A 17,000-nucleotide genomic window follows, 5' to 3' on the forward strand; every position below is an offset into this window, starting at 1 on the left:
TTGCATAGACATTTGAAACCCCTAGAAGTGTTGTTAGTACAGTCAAACTTTTTTCTTAAAGAATTGTTCCTAAATGCTGCTCCTAACTGTTATCAACTGTGTGAAGGGGCTCTAGATATTCAAAGGGGCAACATATTGCATGGATATTCAATGAGTGAAGACTCTTCTTAGGTGAAACACGTGTGCATAGGCTTCCCCAGAAGTTGTATCTAATTGAACAGCACTCCAGCTCAAGTGGAAGAATTCATACATAGGCTCTACCTGTGCAGACATCCATGCATTGTGGTAGGGCCAAAGAGATATGCAACTTCAGTGGCATGCATCCACTGCCCCTTTTTACACACCTTCATTTTATACGCACATGGAGTGCTACCATATCAGATATATCAATCAATATATGCACACACGAGAGGAATGCTCTCTCTTTATTTTTTGAGCAGGCATCCCAGGGCAAAGAGGAGTACAGAGCATAACCTTTCAAGACTACTGTGCAGGCAGCATCTTCCACCTGGAAACACGTTTTAAAGCCATGAGGGAATGTGTTACAAAAACTATTGTTTCGAGCTCCCAGATTTCTATCACAGGCAGTGAGGGAGGGAAGCTTGGAGAGAAGGTGGCTAGAAAACTGGTTGAAAGTCAATCTAATCCACCCAGGAACAAGGATCCATATACTGTATTTTTTGCACCATAACACTCACTTTTTTCCTCCTAAAAAGTAAGGGGAAATGTCTGTGCGTGTTATGGAGGGAATGCCTACGGGTGGCATGCCTACGGATTTTCCTCCTCTAAAAATTATGTGCGTGTTATGGTCAGGTGCATGTTATAGAGCGAAAAATACGGTACTGTGTCATTTGCTTTCCTTAACAAGTTGTATTTCAGTAATTTCTACTACACTTCTGTAACACTTCCGCTTGGTATGTGGCTCACTGTCATGCAAAGCTGCATACAGGTTAACAAAATACAAACAAGTCCCTACTTGCAAGTTAATCACAAGAATTACATCATAAGTGAAGAATCATTCTTTTAAAGCAAAAATATGCAATACCACCACTCAGCCTGCTAAGGCTTTTTCCACAGAAGAAGCTGAAAGTGGACAAATTTGTACACAGCACCATGAGAAAATGCCTTGACAAGCCAGCTACAACCCACACTTTACACTATTTAACCCTGTTCCAAGATTTCTACAAAGAGCAAAGTGCAGAACAGTTATCTTAATTACAGGACCTTATCTGAGATACAGATATGATTTTTGAACTTAGTCATGAACAAGTGACATAGAAGTGAACTGAAACACATGAAAGCCAGAGCTGCCACCAGTGTAGCAATTATACCACTACTTGACAAGAGGTGCTATACTTGACAAGAGGTGCTGATGTTACTGAGCACTGCAACAATGTCATACAGAGCAAGACAGCAAATCACACAAATCACCAATACTGATCAAAACAAATAAATAATTATGATATCACATTTTTTTCAATGTTTGCCCCCCAACAAAACAAGAAACCTATCTATGAGAAAAGGACGCAAATGAACCAAGAGAAATTTTGTTTGAAGCCTAAATGTTACCTTCAAGGTACCAACAGGACCTCTTCCATGTCCATGCATATTTACTCAAAACTAAGTCCCACTATATTCACTGGGGCTTACTCCCAAGTAAGTGCATAAAGGACTAATCTTGGGTTTATTTATTTAAAAGCATTTATAAAGCACTTAATATTTCAAAAAATATATAAACAGTTAAGTAGGTTAAGAAGTTACTATACTATAAGACCAGTCAGCAAGCAGGTACTTTGATTTAAGCAGTTTAAGAGTTCAATGACACTAAAAAGCATGGTTTCACTGGGTTCAAATGGGCTTACTTCTTAGAAAGTATGTTTAGGATTGTAGTCCAACTCAGGTTAAACCCAAGTACTTTAACTTAGTTGGTTATGAACCAGGTTGCAAAAGAAATACAAGAAGAGTACATCTACACGAAAAACTATTTTTACACTGAAACAGAGTCATTACTTTCAGAAAAAAATAATTGATTTAAGATATGTTCTTAAATCATAAGTTCTTAAGACATATGTTCTTAAGACATATGTTCCAAGCCAACATTTTATGCACTGTTTGTGAGAAACACTATTATATGAACTTCTTGAACATATTTGAATGAATAGGCATTAGAGTACAGCATAATAAAAATAGTTTTCTTTTCCCTTGAAGCATTTTAAGCAATTATAACCGTAATAAGAACATACCACAATCAAACGGGAAACAGTCCTGTAAGGTCTGTAGGATTCTAACATAAATTTAAATGTTGTTTTGCTTTAGCACTAGCTCCCCCTCCAGACCAACTTAACACTGTAATTACTTTTTTCATTATGGAATACACAGCTACAAAAGCCAGAGATTGAAACTGTCTCTCAACATTTCAAATAATATGAAGTGAGTCTCTAAAAATGACGAGAACTACTTTTTAAAGGAAGGTGTCTGTATTGTCCATATTGCCAAGACAGTACTATTTGGAACAGTACTGACACTCATTACAGTTTGTTTTAACTGTAAACACTCTTTCAGATGGAAGAAACACTCAGTTTTATTGTACCTATACTAACCTGTTTGCTGGTAGACTTACATGCAAACATAACCTATTTAGAATGAAATTTTATAATCAAGGAATTCTCCACACAATTTATTATTATTGAACAGCTGTTATTAAATAGCCTACTTGGTTGCTGAGTAGCGTGAAGTAGCCTACCATATAACCTTTCTGTACAGTATTTCACTGCACTCCTCTGAAGAAATAGTCTACGCAAATTAAAACAAAAACTCTACGAGAATTCTTACCCAAAATTAAGCCTCTGCTTTTATCAACTATTAGTACTTCTTACTTCTAGCAACTTACATTTCTGAAATAAACACTGTTTTAACACAACTTAAGCACCCAGCTCAACTCTATGGACATTCTAAGTAGTTGCATGATATGAAGTATGAAACAAGTCAAGTGCAATTAACTATAACCAAGTTATCAGAAGATACAATCTAAGGTCAATCCTATACACTTACCTAGGAATAAATCCCAATGGATTTACTTCTAAACAGACAGACCTACGATTGTGCTGCAGGAAGGCTTTCCTTCTGTTTTTTATTACAAAAGAATGAACATCTGCAGGATGCAAGTGAGTACCATATCTAAAGGATGCATGATCAACAAGGCCATTACTCAAAGCAAAATTGCATTAATAAAGAAATGGCATACTGTACCAGGTATCTTTCTACAAAACCCCTTACCAGCAACTGATTTTAAATATCTACTTCATAGACTTTAAAGTGTAAGTTCCTTACTTTCTAATCCTTTGAAACAGGGCAATTTTGGGGAAATATGAAGGAAAGACTCAAAGGCATAAGTCTGATGAATAATTTGTTATAGTTCTTTCAGCTTTTAGGATTTTTTAAAAGATGAGGACAGTCCAAATATGTATTAACAATTGGAAATTTGAGACATTAGTACTGGAAACAATATTGGCACTCCTTGCTGAGCAAAAATTTAAATCAACATTGCAAGCTCAAGCCATATGGAAGCAAATAAATTTTGTACCATTAAAGTACTTTAAAATGCTATGTTCTGATCGTCAAACACATACCACTATTTTTATTGGTGTCAACAGCCCCACTGAAAGGACTACTCCCAAAAGTTAAACTATCAATAATCAAATTTAGAATGTGTGTAAATATTTGCAGAGTTAAGGTCAAGAACAGGTTACGGAAGCTGTACAATACCATATGCACTTCTGAAGTAAGTGGTGATGTGTCCACAGGTTTTGAGGATATAAAGAGGAAAGAAAGAGTAGCAGTTTATGCTAGAGGTCTTTATGATCTCCCTGTCTATAGTTTCTCAAGTTTTCTGTATTTTTTTGCAATGGGGATCATCCATGTACATTTGGAAAGGATGTAACAGCAACTTTTATTGAAATAGTCTCTAGTTGACATGTTGAGTCACTCACACAACACAGCACAAGTTTTAAAAAGTCCAAAGAACTAAATGCGAAAGGTATCCAAGCACAAACAGCACCAATTACATAAAACACAAAAACATCCTGTTTTAGTAAGAAATTTGACTAAAACAGATACATGAAAAACGATAATGGCAAGGCGGACGGCCAAGCGCCCATGCTTGTTAATGAGGCCCATCAAAAAGGCAAGATATAATGAAATAAAAGGAGTATGCACCCTCGCTAGCTACCGGCTGCACTTCCTGACTCTGAAGTAAAGTTGAAAGCCACCACTTCTACACAAGGGGCGGGGGTGCAAGAAAAGCAAGACCACTCCCGCAGTTCTTCTTCTTCTTCTTCGGCGCTCGCTTTCAGCACATCCTACCCCTCCTTTTCCACCCCCGCCTATTCCCCAGATGGCAACCCCACCCCCAGCTCCTTGCACACTGGCTGCTCGTGCTGCATTTTGTACAGCTTGCCGCGTCTCTCGCGGGCGCCTCCGCGCACGATGTTCGGGGCTTTGGCTTGTGCACGTCCTTTTTTTTTCCTGGGTGTTTTTGTGTGTGTGCATCAGCATTGCTTTTGCTGCTGCCGCCGCCGCCGCCTCTTTCCTAGCACCCACATAGCAACGCTGCTGCCCCAACAAGAGAACCATCTCCTACCTACACCCCCGGCCTGAGACACCCCCGGCCGCCTTCCCGGAGCACGCAGGCAGGCCCCGGCCAGGACGACACCTCCTCCTCCCTCCTTCCCTGAGGATTTTGTCCCGGGCGAGGCGAAGGAACCCCAAGAGCCAGGCGGCCTCGGCGGAAGGTCCCCGGTCCCCCCACATCACTCCTTCCCCTTCCCAGTCAGCCGCCCCTCGCCCGCCCGCCACCTCCCTCCTCATCAGTAACCGCAGCTGCTGCTGCTGCGCCAGGCCCGCGAGGGAGGATGGGCTGGAGCGGGAGAAGCAGCATCCCTCAAGTTCCCCGAGCGCCCCCACGGCCTCGCCTTACCCGCCTGGGTGCCCGTGTTGCCCGGCCGCCCGCCCGCAGGCTGGGTTCCTGGTCACCTCTGCTCCTCAACGCCGGCGCTCCTGAGGTTGCCGGCTGTGAAGAAGAGGCGGAGGGAGACGGCGGTGGAAACGGAGCGGCGGCGGCGGCGGCGGGGAAAGGGAGTGATGAAAAGACGGAAACAGGAACCCACCGCCGTTTAACGGAGCCTCCAACAGACTGGAGGAGCGCGAGACACTGACAGAGCGCAGGGGGGGGGACGAGGGGGAGAAACGGCGCGCGCAAACGCGCTCCCCTCACGCGCGCACCGAAGGCAGGCAAGGAGGGAGGGAGGGGAAGAAGTAATCCGAGCTGAGGAACTACGAGCAACGAGGGCGCGCGCGGACTGGGGAGGAGGAGCGCGAGGCATTGGCCCTCGACGCCTCAAAGGGAAACTAGGGAGCCAAGTGGGTGTGGCGTAGACGCGCGTGCTGGGAGGGAGGCAGCCAATGGGAGAGGCGCTCCTGTGAAATCTCCGTGCGGGCGGAACGTTAGCTTCACAGCCGGAGAGGAGAAGGAGGAGGAGGCGGCGGCGAAAGGGCTGGTAGCACGCATGCGTGGTAGGGCGGTCTCCGCTGCTCTGCTTTTGCATTCCGGCTTGCTTAGCGTTTGCGCTTGAAGGCAAAGCGGGTCTTGCCGCGCCCGGCGGAGAGCGCGCGGAAGGCGCATTGGGTAGGAGCGGCGTTCTGGATAGCCAGACGCTGAGAGCTCTCCGCCGAATGCGATTATCACTGCCGGGAGCCGGGGAGTGTCCTTCCAGTCCGTCGGACTCGGCCCTGTTATATCCTGAACGCGAAGTGGAGCCCTTTATTCCTCAGCCCGGCGGAACAGCCGCTCTTCGGCGTCCTCAAGCAGCCCAGAGTCGCGAGCAGGGGCAGATCTACTATGAAATCAATGAAGTTTAAGCTTTAGGGACCCTAATCCCACTGAGGCCCAAGAAACGACTTTATTCATGTATTTTCACACACACACCCAATGACTTGAAAACTATAAAGTATAGGAAATAATTATTCACACCAGTGACTTTGACATGTGAGACAATCCAGTACAGCAATTTTAATCAAAAACTGAGATGTAGTAGCTGACTTAAAAAAGAAAAGAAAATGTGGCAATCTGTCATGGAACAACTCCACTGAAGATCACAATGGCTACCCAGACCTCAATGCTGGATGCGAAGGAACCCCCATAGCAGTTAAAACTTCAGGGCTCCCCAAATGTAGATCCGCCCCGGTCGCAAGAGGAGAGCGGCAGCGACAACACTGAAATACAGGGGAGCGAGGTGAAGAAGACGACTCTTGAATAAAAAAATGAAGATGAGGATTTCACCATGCATACTTTTTATTATTAAACAGTGTCAGTCATATTGAAAACAAACAAAAAAAAATCAGACTAGTATTAGTATACACTACTTTCATTCATATTTTTACCTTAACTTCCTGGAGTTGCTTGTGAAGCAGCTGCTGAACTGGTTCCTGTCTTCAATACGAAGGTGTGCCTGTATGGTGTTTTCTGAGGAAGTGTTGTCTGTATGTGTGCAGCACCATAGGCTCTCTAGAGTAGAGGTGGGGAACCAGTGGCTCTTCAGATGTTTGTGGACTACAACTTGAGTCCAACAACATCTGGAGTGCCACAGATTCTTCCCATCAGTGATCTAAATCTTGCCCCTGCATCTACCAAGTAGGAGGTGAAAGAATGAGGCCCAATTCTTAATTCTTATGTGATGGATGGCATAGGCGCCGACTCCATCGGGCCTGAGGGGGCTCGAGCCCCCTCAAAAAATTTTTTGGGGGGGCTCAGCCCCCCCAATAATCTCGGGCGCCCTTCCAGCAGAGCGCCGCCGCCGTCCCCCGCCTCCTCCCCACCTGCTCCCTCGCCAGCCAGCCGCGCGCCCTAGTCGGAGGCGGGAGCTCCTGCCTCGCTGCTTCGCAGCACCACCGCCACTGCCAAGGCACTGCCGGGGGGGATTTCCTTCCTCCTGGCGGTTTCAGCGGTTTAGGGCCGGAGCGGAGGGGGCTCGCCCTCTCTTCTCCGGCTAGCCCCACGTTTCCCGCATATCAGCTGTTCCAGAGCTGATTAATAGGCGCAGCACGCTCTCCCCTATTCGCTCACGAGGAGGCGGCGCCACTTTATTTGCATATTCATGAGCTTATTTATTATTCATGAGCTTTCCCGGGCCCCCCCAATATTTTTTATAAGTCCGCGTCCCTGATGGATGGTGTCTGGGAGCCACTTCCGCAGACCATGATTGCATAACTCTGAAGACACTCCAGGGCTTAAGCCTTCCTGGAACCATGATTACTTACAGAATCTTAGATGGTATCTAGCCTGAGACGCCTTTAGTCAGCGTCTCCAATTGCACCAGTTGCTGGAACACAGAAACCTGGTTACTGTAATCCATACCTTGGTGGTTGATCTCCAGATTGGCCTACTTTATTTCAAGTGGGGCTGTCTTGGAAAATGGGCCAATAGCTTAAAATGCTACTGCTGCCTCTTTAACGTATTGTTACAAAAGCCTGGTGCCTGCTCCTCTCTCTGCCAAGCAGTGGCAAGAGTGCATGAGGCCACAGGCACACAAACAGACATGGTCTGTGTCCCTTTGGAGAATAGAAGGCAAGGTGGAGACTGCATGAAAGAAGTCCAGATGTTAAGGCATTGCCCAAAGTATTGCAGGCAATCTTCCATCTTCTCCCCAAGATGGATCCCAACCTCTCTTTGTCCTTCTGCCCAGACCTCCCTTTCCTGTCCCCTCAAACACACAGTTAACACAAACACAAAGGCAACCTTTGTGACATGTGACTCCCCAGGCCAAAGAATCAACACCTTTCTGTAATGCTAACAGGTATGCTCTTCCAGGGACGCGGACTTAGAAAAAATATTGGGGGGGGGCCGGGAAAGCTCATGAATAATAAATAAGCTCATGAATATGCAAATAAAGTGCATATTCATTGGCTGGCTGGGAGGTGTGGCCAGTCGGGATTCCCGTTCTCGCGGGATTTCCGGCAGTGCCTTGGCAGCTGGGGCTCTCCGATTAGGGCGCGCGGCTGGCTGGCTGGCGAAGGAGCAGGTGGGGAGGAGGCGGGGGACGGCGGCGGCGCTCTGCTGGAAGGGCGCCCGCCCAAGATTATTGGGGGGGCTGAGCCCCCCAAAAAAAATTTTTGAGGGGGCTCGAGCCCCCTCAAGCCCCATGGAGTCGGCGCCTATGTGCTCTTCCCCCAGCCAGCCAGGCTGGTTTGCATAAGCCAGCCCAGAAATTCATTTGCAGCTTGCATTCTCCCTTCGTACCACAAATAACCAAAATCCTAGCATTTATCAATTTTACCCACATCTATAATAGGGTTACCAGACATCCCCAGTTCCCAAGGACAGTCCCCAGATTTGCAAATCTGTCCCCAAACAAATTCCATCCCCGGAATGTCACCAGATTTGAAAATCTGTCCCCGGGAAATGTGGCAGCGGCAGTCTCAGCAGCCCGGAGCCAGCCTGGTAGCGCAGCTGCCGCTGCCGAAGGGGAACCGGGGATGTCCAGCTGTACAGATCTCCTGCCCCCTTCCCCCCTTGTTTTGACAGATCAGAGGAGGCTCGGGAGTCACAAGTGGGTGGCCATTGCCCAGGAGGGGCGCAAGGCATGCAGTTTCTCTGCCAGGCAAGGTGCAAAGCCCTTCTTTCATACCCTGTGAAACATAAATTCGCAGAGTTTTATAAAACTGGGCAACGGCCGCCTGCTCACAACTCCCAAGCCTTCCCCGATTAGTCAAAACGAAGGGGGAAGGAGATCGGGGGAGGCTCAGGAGTCACGGGTGGGTGGCGTGCCATTGCCGTTTTTTAAAAACTGCACATTTATGTTTCACAGGGTGCAAAAGAAGGGCTTTGCACCTTTATACAATATGCATGTGTGCTTGGGCCCAGGGTCTTTTGCCTCACCATCCCCACTACTGACTCCCTGTTGCTACTCAGCTTTAAAAAAAAAAAAAAGTGTAGTGTCCCCGGATTCATTGAAAAAAATCTGGTAAACATATAACACCATGAAGTATCAAGTGCAAGAACTAGAGCTGCGTCAAAATGACACCCAATTTACAACCCTACTCTCATGCAGGGCATTTGGAACCAGTTTTGGGGGGGGGGCAGCCACTAGTGGAGGGTCCCCCAAAATGTCCTGAGAAAATGTGCTCTTGCATATAAGACCACTATGGTTGTGGACTGCCTGCGGCATTGTGGGTGGGGATGGGAATGGCAGCTTCCAGGAGGCAGCCAGGAAGATTGCATTTGCTGCTTTCCCCAGTTTTAAAACTTTTTTAAGGGGGGGAGGGTTACTTTGTCCACCAGAATTTGCAGTCCATAAAAATTGGATAGACTTCATGAGGTTGGGGGTAGGGAATCATCCCTCCCCATTTCTCACATGATAACTTTTTAGTTCAGCTCTAGTGCAAACAGATATCAAACCATCTGCATTGGTTACCAGTTTCCAAAGCTAATTCAAAATTCTGAAGAGATGCCTTCTCCCTTATGAGCCCAGTGGGGCTTTCGGAACTGCCAATCTAAGTGCCACCTTCCCAGGAGTTGAGATTAGTATGTATTAGGAGAAGAGTCCTTTCAGCTGCAGCTTCAGACCTGTGGCATATACTCCTGAATATATTCTCAGGAGCCCTATTTGTGTTCTGCCTCAAATGTTCAGAAACATTTGAGATTTATTTGGGAATGTGTTTTTATGGCTGTTTTGTTTCTGAATTATTTCATTAACATGCTTTATAATTTTTATATATACACATGCTTCTCTGGTTGCTTTATTGTGTATTAACTGTCTTGGGAATACATTTGTTATAGGGTGTTGTAGAAATCAGGTAAATATGTAAATATGTTGGTTACATGACTGAGGGACTTTGTATTTATGGGATGGTTCATGAATGGTTTTGCCACTTCCTGTCTGAAAGTCCTTGACCACAGTAATGCGCAGCTGCTCACCATCTTCCCCAAACCACCTCTGTCTTCTCTCACAGATATATCAGCTCCCCTTCTTACATTTAACACGTGTTTTTTGCAATGCTTCTATAATGGCAATTTGAGAATGAAGCCCAAGAAGAGGCATCACAAGACCCAAAGCAGAAATTCAAAGTAGATTTCTACTGCTAATAATAATTTAATAATTGTATTATTTATACCCTGCCCACCTGGCTGGGTTGCCCCAGACACTCTGGGCAGCTGTGCTTAAACATGGCCATTCAATATGTTGGAGAGAGATTCCAACAGCTACAGCAACATAAATCCCTATTTGGCTTCCTGTATGATATATGCAGTATCAACAAAATGTCTGCTGAAGATGTACATAAGGCCTGCAAGAATTTGGAAAAATCATTGATGCACAATAGAAGCAAATATGTTGATGCTGAATATCTATGCTGTAAACTTATAGCTTGAAGGCTTCCAAAGTCTATGCCACCACATCTCTTCATACTACAGCAAAAACTCCTAGATAATGTGTCTAATGTTTCTGTTGCCCTAAGGATCCTTCTCACACTTCCATTGTCAGTAGCAAGGGATGAATGCAGGTTCTCAAAGCTCAAACTTATAAAACATATGCTCAACAATGTTGCGAAAGAGACTAATTAGCTTGGCAGCTATATCAATTTGAACATGCCCAAGCATCAGCACTTGACCTGAAGGAATTGTGGGGGGGAAATGCAACAGAAATAGCACATAAAGTGAGATTTTGATGTGCCTGAAATTGAAGCTTTTTAAAAGAAGAAACTTAAATTTCAACATAACAAGATCGTTCAAAATGCTTTGTGTGCTAAGATATTTTCTTATGATGATAAAAGATTGTTGTATTACTTACTTTTGCAATTTAAAATAAATTTAGCAGTTTCAAGTTTTAAGCTGTTCACTTTTTTCTACAACACATCTGTTTTTGAAAATTGAAGTTAGCAACCGGGGGGCGGTGCAAGTACTTAGCCTCGCCTAGGACACAAAATAGCCAGACGCCAGCAATTGTTGGACCATAACTTGGATCAAAGTTGACCCAGAACCCTCACAATGCACCAAACAGTTTTCTTTCTTTCCAAGCACCCGCAACATAGAGGGCACATCGTATTTCCCACACGTTAAGGAGCAGGACTGCAAAACTGCATTAAATACCATTTTAATCACTGGGTATCAATCTACTCTCAAGTCCTGTATCATAATCTATTGGAGCATGCTCTGGCAGACTGTTCTCCCTCTCTACACACTTACTAAACAATTAATACCACAGATGTTTGAACAGGTGATGTCACAATCTCATTTCAGGTATCCATGCTGCTGCATATTAATTTGCCCACTGAATTGTTACTCTGCCTCTCCATCATTTTACTTCTGGCTCCCATTTGTTCCGGAGGCAGCTTCTTGGAAATGATTATATTGATTAGTTTCCAGAGTGGTAGCTGTGTTAATTGTACCCCAGGAACATTTGGGGATCCAAGGTTGGGGAAGGCTGCTATAAGCCCAAGATCTTGGAAAAACATTATTTTGTTAATGACAGATGTAGACATCTGTGTCTGGGTGTATACCTCTGCTCTACCTCCACAATTGGAGGAAGCAATGCATCTGAATACTAGTGGCTGGTTGCCTTCTGAGGTCCAATTGCATAAAATAATAGATTTCATACTTCAAATTTTAAACTGTGAATGTTAAAATACCACTTTTATAGTAAAACTGTTTTACAGTAAAGAGTCCTTGGTGCAATTATTTGGAATGTGAAGTGAAGCAATATTTATAAAACATCAAAAAGGTTTGGAATTTTCCAGCAGTAAGCATCAAAAAGAAAAATACAGTTCTTACAATACTGCTATATGATAAAATGAGAGTATAACGCTCTGTGCGCTTTCATTCAGTATGAATGGAGCACCTGAACGCTAGAAACTCCAGTGAAAATCAATATATACCTTCCTCTGCTGTTCTAGAAGCACTTGGTGCTTCTAAGGATGTTGCTTCTGAAAGCTGAAGTTCCATTTAGCTAGCATGACTAATACATTGCCAATGAAGAGCATTATTGAAAGCCATCTACACTAATGGCCATCAGCAAACCTTGTTGTAGTGAATTCCACTAGCTAACCACTGTAGGAAGAGGTAAAGCTGGCAGCATTACTTTCTGAGGGTGCCTGAATTTGGTTTTCCTTTGACATCTGTAAACATGGGAGATCATGGAGTTTGGGAGGAAGAGCACTGCAGGGCATGAAATACCATTGCGCTGCAGAAAATGGGTTAAAAGCAAAAATTACCCACATTGCAGAGCTAGCCTATAATTTCTTAAGATATACTGTACTGCTGTTTGATGCATTTTTACACAGAACAGCTTCCAAAACCAAAACATAAGCCACACTCACTTTGCACTTCAGCTGAGGTGTATGTTTGAGACAGCCATTGCACAGATGACAGTTTAGACACAGACCACAGCTTCATGCATAGGGGTTGGAGGGTTGGGGTATAGGGGCAGGAAACCAAAGAGGTAAGGTACATCATGTTCTTCCTCTGCGGTGTGTAGAGCTTGCGGCGTTCATCTCGCTTTATTGGCCGAGGGATCCGGCATACAGCTTCCGGGTCATGTGGCCAGTATGACTAAGCTGCTTCTGGTGAACCAGAGCAGCGCATGGAAACGCCGTTTACCTTCCCGCCGGAGCGGTACCTATTTATCTACTTGCACTTTGACGTGCTTTCGAACTGCTAGGTTGGCAGGAGCAGGGACTGAACAACAGGAGCTCACCCCGTCGCGGGGATTTGAACCGCGATCTTCTGATCAGCAAGTCCTAGGCTCTGTGGTTTAACCCACAGCGCCACCCGCGTCCCTGCAGGTAGCTTTAGTTGGGGGTTAAATAATTTGAAGGTCAGTTTCCAAAAGATGAAGAATCCTTTCTTAGGCACCCGGAGTGAAACTGTATATTCATCGGACTTACTGTAATAAATTCCCATTATATTTAGTGGAATCCATCTTTTCATCCTTAGTGGCTGCTTTCATTTCCCCATATGGCAATTCTGAATAAATTCAGAAGAACAATGGTTGGGAAAGCTTAAATGTCACCCAGGCGGGGGGTGGGAGCAGGGAAGAGACGTCAGGCTACTCAGTTACATGAGTAGGTATCTGAATAGCTTCTGCACAGGCATTTGTCAGACAAGTAGTCTCAGCCTACAGAAATGTGTGGGCTAAAATAAACAGAGAGTACTTGTGATTTGTCCAATTATGCTTGCGAGTGCGTAAAATTAAATGCATCCCAAACTGTTGCAGAATGGCTGTACAGTAGACTTATTGTATTAAAACAATATAAAGCTAAGATACACTTAGAATACAGTCGTGCCTTGGTTTTCAAACAGCTTAGTTCTCAAACATTTTGGCTCCCAAACACCGCAAACCCGAAAGTGACTGTTCTGGTTTCCAAACTATTTTTGGAAGATGAACATCCGACGGGGCTTCTGCAGCTTCCGATTGGCTGCAGGAGCTTCCTGCATCCAATCAGAAGCTGCACTTTGGTTTCTGAACATTTTGTAAGTCGAACGAACTTCCGGAACGGGTTCCATTTGACTTCTAAGATACGACTGTACTCAATAAATGGTGCTGTTGGAAACTGAAGAGTGTGTGTGTATCACACACATTAAACTTCACAAGTCCAATGCCAATCCCCAGGAAAGCTATGCCTCAGCTGGGGCTCCAGGCAGTGTTTAAATTATGAGGAAGTAATTTGCATTACAGGAGAGGTCTGTAATGAAATTCACAAGCCTCACCCAATGACACTTGCTAATGTTAGACAAATCATGCTGCCAGTAATTTAAAAACAGTAGCTGAGGCGGGCATTACAATAGGTAAGGGGGTGGACCCCCTCTGGTCACTGGTATTTGAGCACTAGTCCCAGGCATTGGGAGGGAGCCTATTGAGCATATTGTAGAAGGGGACTTGTTTGTTTGTTTGTTTGTTTGTTTGTTTGTTTGTTTGTATGAATTATCTTGCCCCAAAACAGATGTTCAAGTGGACACCCCCAGTAACTTTTTTCCCTGCAGTTTGTCTATATTCAATGTCCATAAGTGCGCTCGACTGTGCTATGCGTTCACAGGAAGCTCTAGGCCGGGCAGGATGCATTGGCATCTCATGGAGAATACCTTCCCATTTTCTTGGCTGCACATTTTGCCCTGGCCTGAAACAGATTATGCAATGGGACCCTTCTCCTTAATACATATATTTTTCTGCGTACTTTGGTTATCTTTGTTGTGCATAGATGCCTATATCCATGCAGCACAGCCTGGATAGCTGGATAGCTCAGTTGGTAGGAGCATGGCGCTGATAATGCCAAGGTTGCAAGTTTGATCCCCATATGGGACAACTGCATATCCCTGCAGTGGGTTGGACTAGATGATCCTCAGGTCCCTTCCAATTCTACGATTCTATTATTCTGTGTCATGTGCTCACAGGAAGCTCTAGGCCAGGCAGGATCCATTGGCATCTGGAAGTGAGACATTCTCCTGTTTACACTGGCCTAAACAGGATTTTGAGGTAAGCACCTTCAGTTACTCAGTTTTTATGTTTTCATCATGCATTCATGAACATCTGCAAGCATTATAACTTTAGTTGAGTAGCTTTATTCTTGTGCTTGAATTGAGGAGTCCCCTAATCAAGGGGATATATGATATGGGTATCCCAACATTTATTTTGGGCATCAGTGACAGAAAAACATCACTTTGGAGATGAGGGAGGTGTGTATTTTCCTTCCTTTTTCATGTTGCTAACTTTTCAGCTAATCAGGAACTGGGAACTAGTAACCAACTTCAACCTTGTGCTGTGAAGGAAAAGTCCAGGAAGAGCATCGAAGGGAGGGGAAGAAGAGTACAGGCCTGCCCAGGAAGAGCATGGGGATGGGAAACTTGTGACCTGCCAGATGTTCTTAGACTCCAACTCCCATCAGCCCCAGCCAACAAGGCCAGAGGTCAGGAATGATGTGAGTTGCAGTCCAATAGTATCTGGAGAGCCAAAGTGCAAAAGTGTTGCTTATGTCCAATGCTCCATCCGCAGAACTGAAACCAAACAGTTTGGCAAATCTGTCAGAGCTGGAAATGAAGGCATATAATCTCAGCTACAGGCACCACTAAGTGTTCTGCCTAAAATTATAGTAAAGGCTCTGTGGTGAAATGTTGTGGCCTGAGGGGAAGTTCTTTCCTTAGTTACTACTTAAGTTCCTGTTGCAAGATCAAGCTACTAAGCCCATGCCAGGGAGCCTGTGATGGTTTTATAATGAGAAATAAAGTTCTTTGGAAGTTATTATATGAAAGTACATATTTTCATGCCTCATATTCTGAGTGGAATATATAGAGATAAAAACTTCCAACTCCACTACGAAAAATATCCATTATAAAACTGATTTATGATTATCTATTTTTTTGTGGTAGCTTATGATGGTATTTTATGGGACTGCATATTCAAATTAGTTTGTAAGCTAAAACCTTTTCCTATCCATTAGTGCAATGCAAGAACATTTCAGCTGCCGCCATTGGGGTTCATTTCCACTAGTGCAGATTTTGGTAATGCAAACTGGAACATTGTAAACTAGTCTCCACAGATGAGACTCTTAATTTCAGGGTCATGAGTTCAAACCCGACATTGGGCAAAAAGATTAAATCAGTGTTTCCGAAACTTGGGTCTCCAGCTGTTTTTGGACTACAACCCCTATCATCCTTAGCTAGCAAGACCAGTGGTCAGGGATGGGAATCGTAGTCCAAAAACAGCTGGAGATCCAAGTTTTGGAAACACTGGACTAGATGATCCTTGTCCCCTCCAACTCTATGATTCTACAGTACTATGGTTCTATGATTCTTTCACCTCATTTAATTTGAATTGTACCACAAACTAGGTGGCAGCCTGATCATCAAAAGAATGACACAGACACAGGGTGGTTACACGTTGCATATAATTTCACACAGTGCACTCATGTGTTCTCTATCCTTACAGCTGGTGTTACACAAATATTTTGTCTTTACTGAAATCAGTGTATTCTGCCATACATATAAATGTAACTCAGAGACTATAAAACAAATATTGTAGCATTTGTAGCTTAGTTATGTAAAAGCCTGTTAGCCTTGTACCCACATATTTATTTGGTTCATGGTATCATTGCCTGTAAAATCTACTTATCTGGCACATTTTCATGTATATATATTGACAGGTAGAGAGCTCCAGATCTGCACTCACTGATAAGAAAACAGAAAGCGCTGGAGTTCCCTTTCTGGGAGGTGCAGCGAATTTATTACAATTTCCTAAGCACTGCCTTTGGGTGGGGGGAGAGTGGAAGGAAGCAACAAAAATGGACATACTCAAGGGGTTGTTCATCCATATCACAAATATTTAGCAGTCACCCTATATCTCTTTCTTGTTGAGAAAAACTTTTCAGACGAGTAATGCTAAGGGTTGTGTGTATGTTCAGTTCCATTGAATGACACAGCACATGGCAGCTTTTCTTAAACTGGTTTTTAGCTGAAACTAAGGTAAAGGTAAAAGGTAAAGGACCCTTGGACATTTAAGTCCAGTCAAAGGCCACTCTGGGGTTGTGACGCTCATCTCGCTTTCAGGCCAAGGGAACTGCCTCTGTCCACAGACAGCTTTCCGGATCATGTGGCCAGCATGACTAAACCGCTTCTGGCACAATGGAACACTGTGATGGAAACCAGAGCGCACGGAAACACTGAAACTACAGGTAAAGCATTATAAACAAGTTTCTTAAACAGGTTTTTTTAGCTGCAACTACAGGTGAGGCAATATAAAACAGGAGGGGGACACCTCTGACCTCTCCTGCTCTATGCCCTTCTTAGGTCCTTTTGTCTGGTTGGAATGTGTCCTTGAATCCTCTTCCTTCCCTGGATGTATGTGTGTGTGTGTGTAAACCTCTGTTTTTTGCCTGGTTATAATGTAGCCTATTTACAAAAGGAAGAGTCATATCCATTCGTCCACCCACTTTTTGCCACTGGCCCCTCCTACTACTGTCAT

General features: G+C 44.3%; 1 protein-coding gene across 2 annotated transcripts in view; it reads right to left on the reverse strand.

Annotated features, from left to right (window-relative positions):
• Nucleotides 1-5,404, reverse strand: part of FUT8 (fucosyltransferase 8) — a 94,351-nt gene extending 88,947 nt beyond the window's left edge. Inside the window, exon 1 of one of the 2 annotated variants that reach the window (XM_082225165.1) lies at nt 4,976-5,404. The gene's annotated coding sequence lies outside the window, so the exon portion shown is untranslated. The remainder of the gene's footprint in view (nt 1-4,975) is intronic. The other variant, XM_082225166.1, reaches the window with a different exon arrangement.
• Nucleotides 5,405-17,000: the final 11,596 nt, after the last annotated feature.

The sequence above is a fragment of the Podarcis vaucheri genome, assembly GCF_965113315.1.
Source record: "Podarcis vaucheri genome assembly, chromosome: 1".
In the NCBI taxonomy this organism is placed as follows: Eukaryota; Metazoa; Chordata; class Lepidosauria; order Squamata; family Lacertidae; genus Podarcis; species Podarcis vaucheri.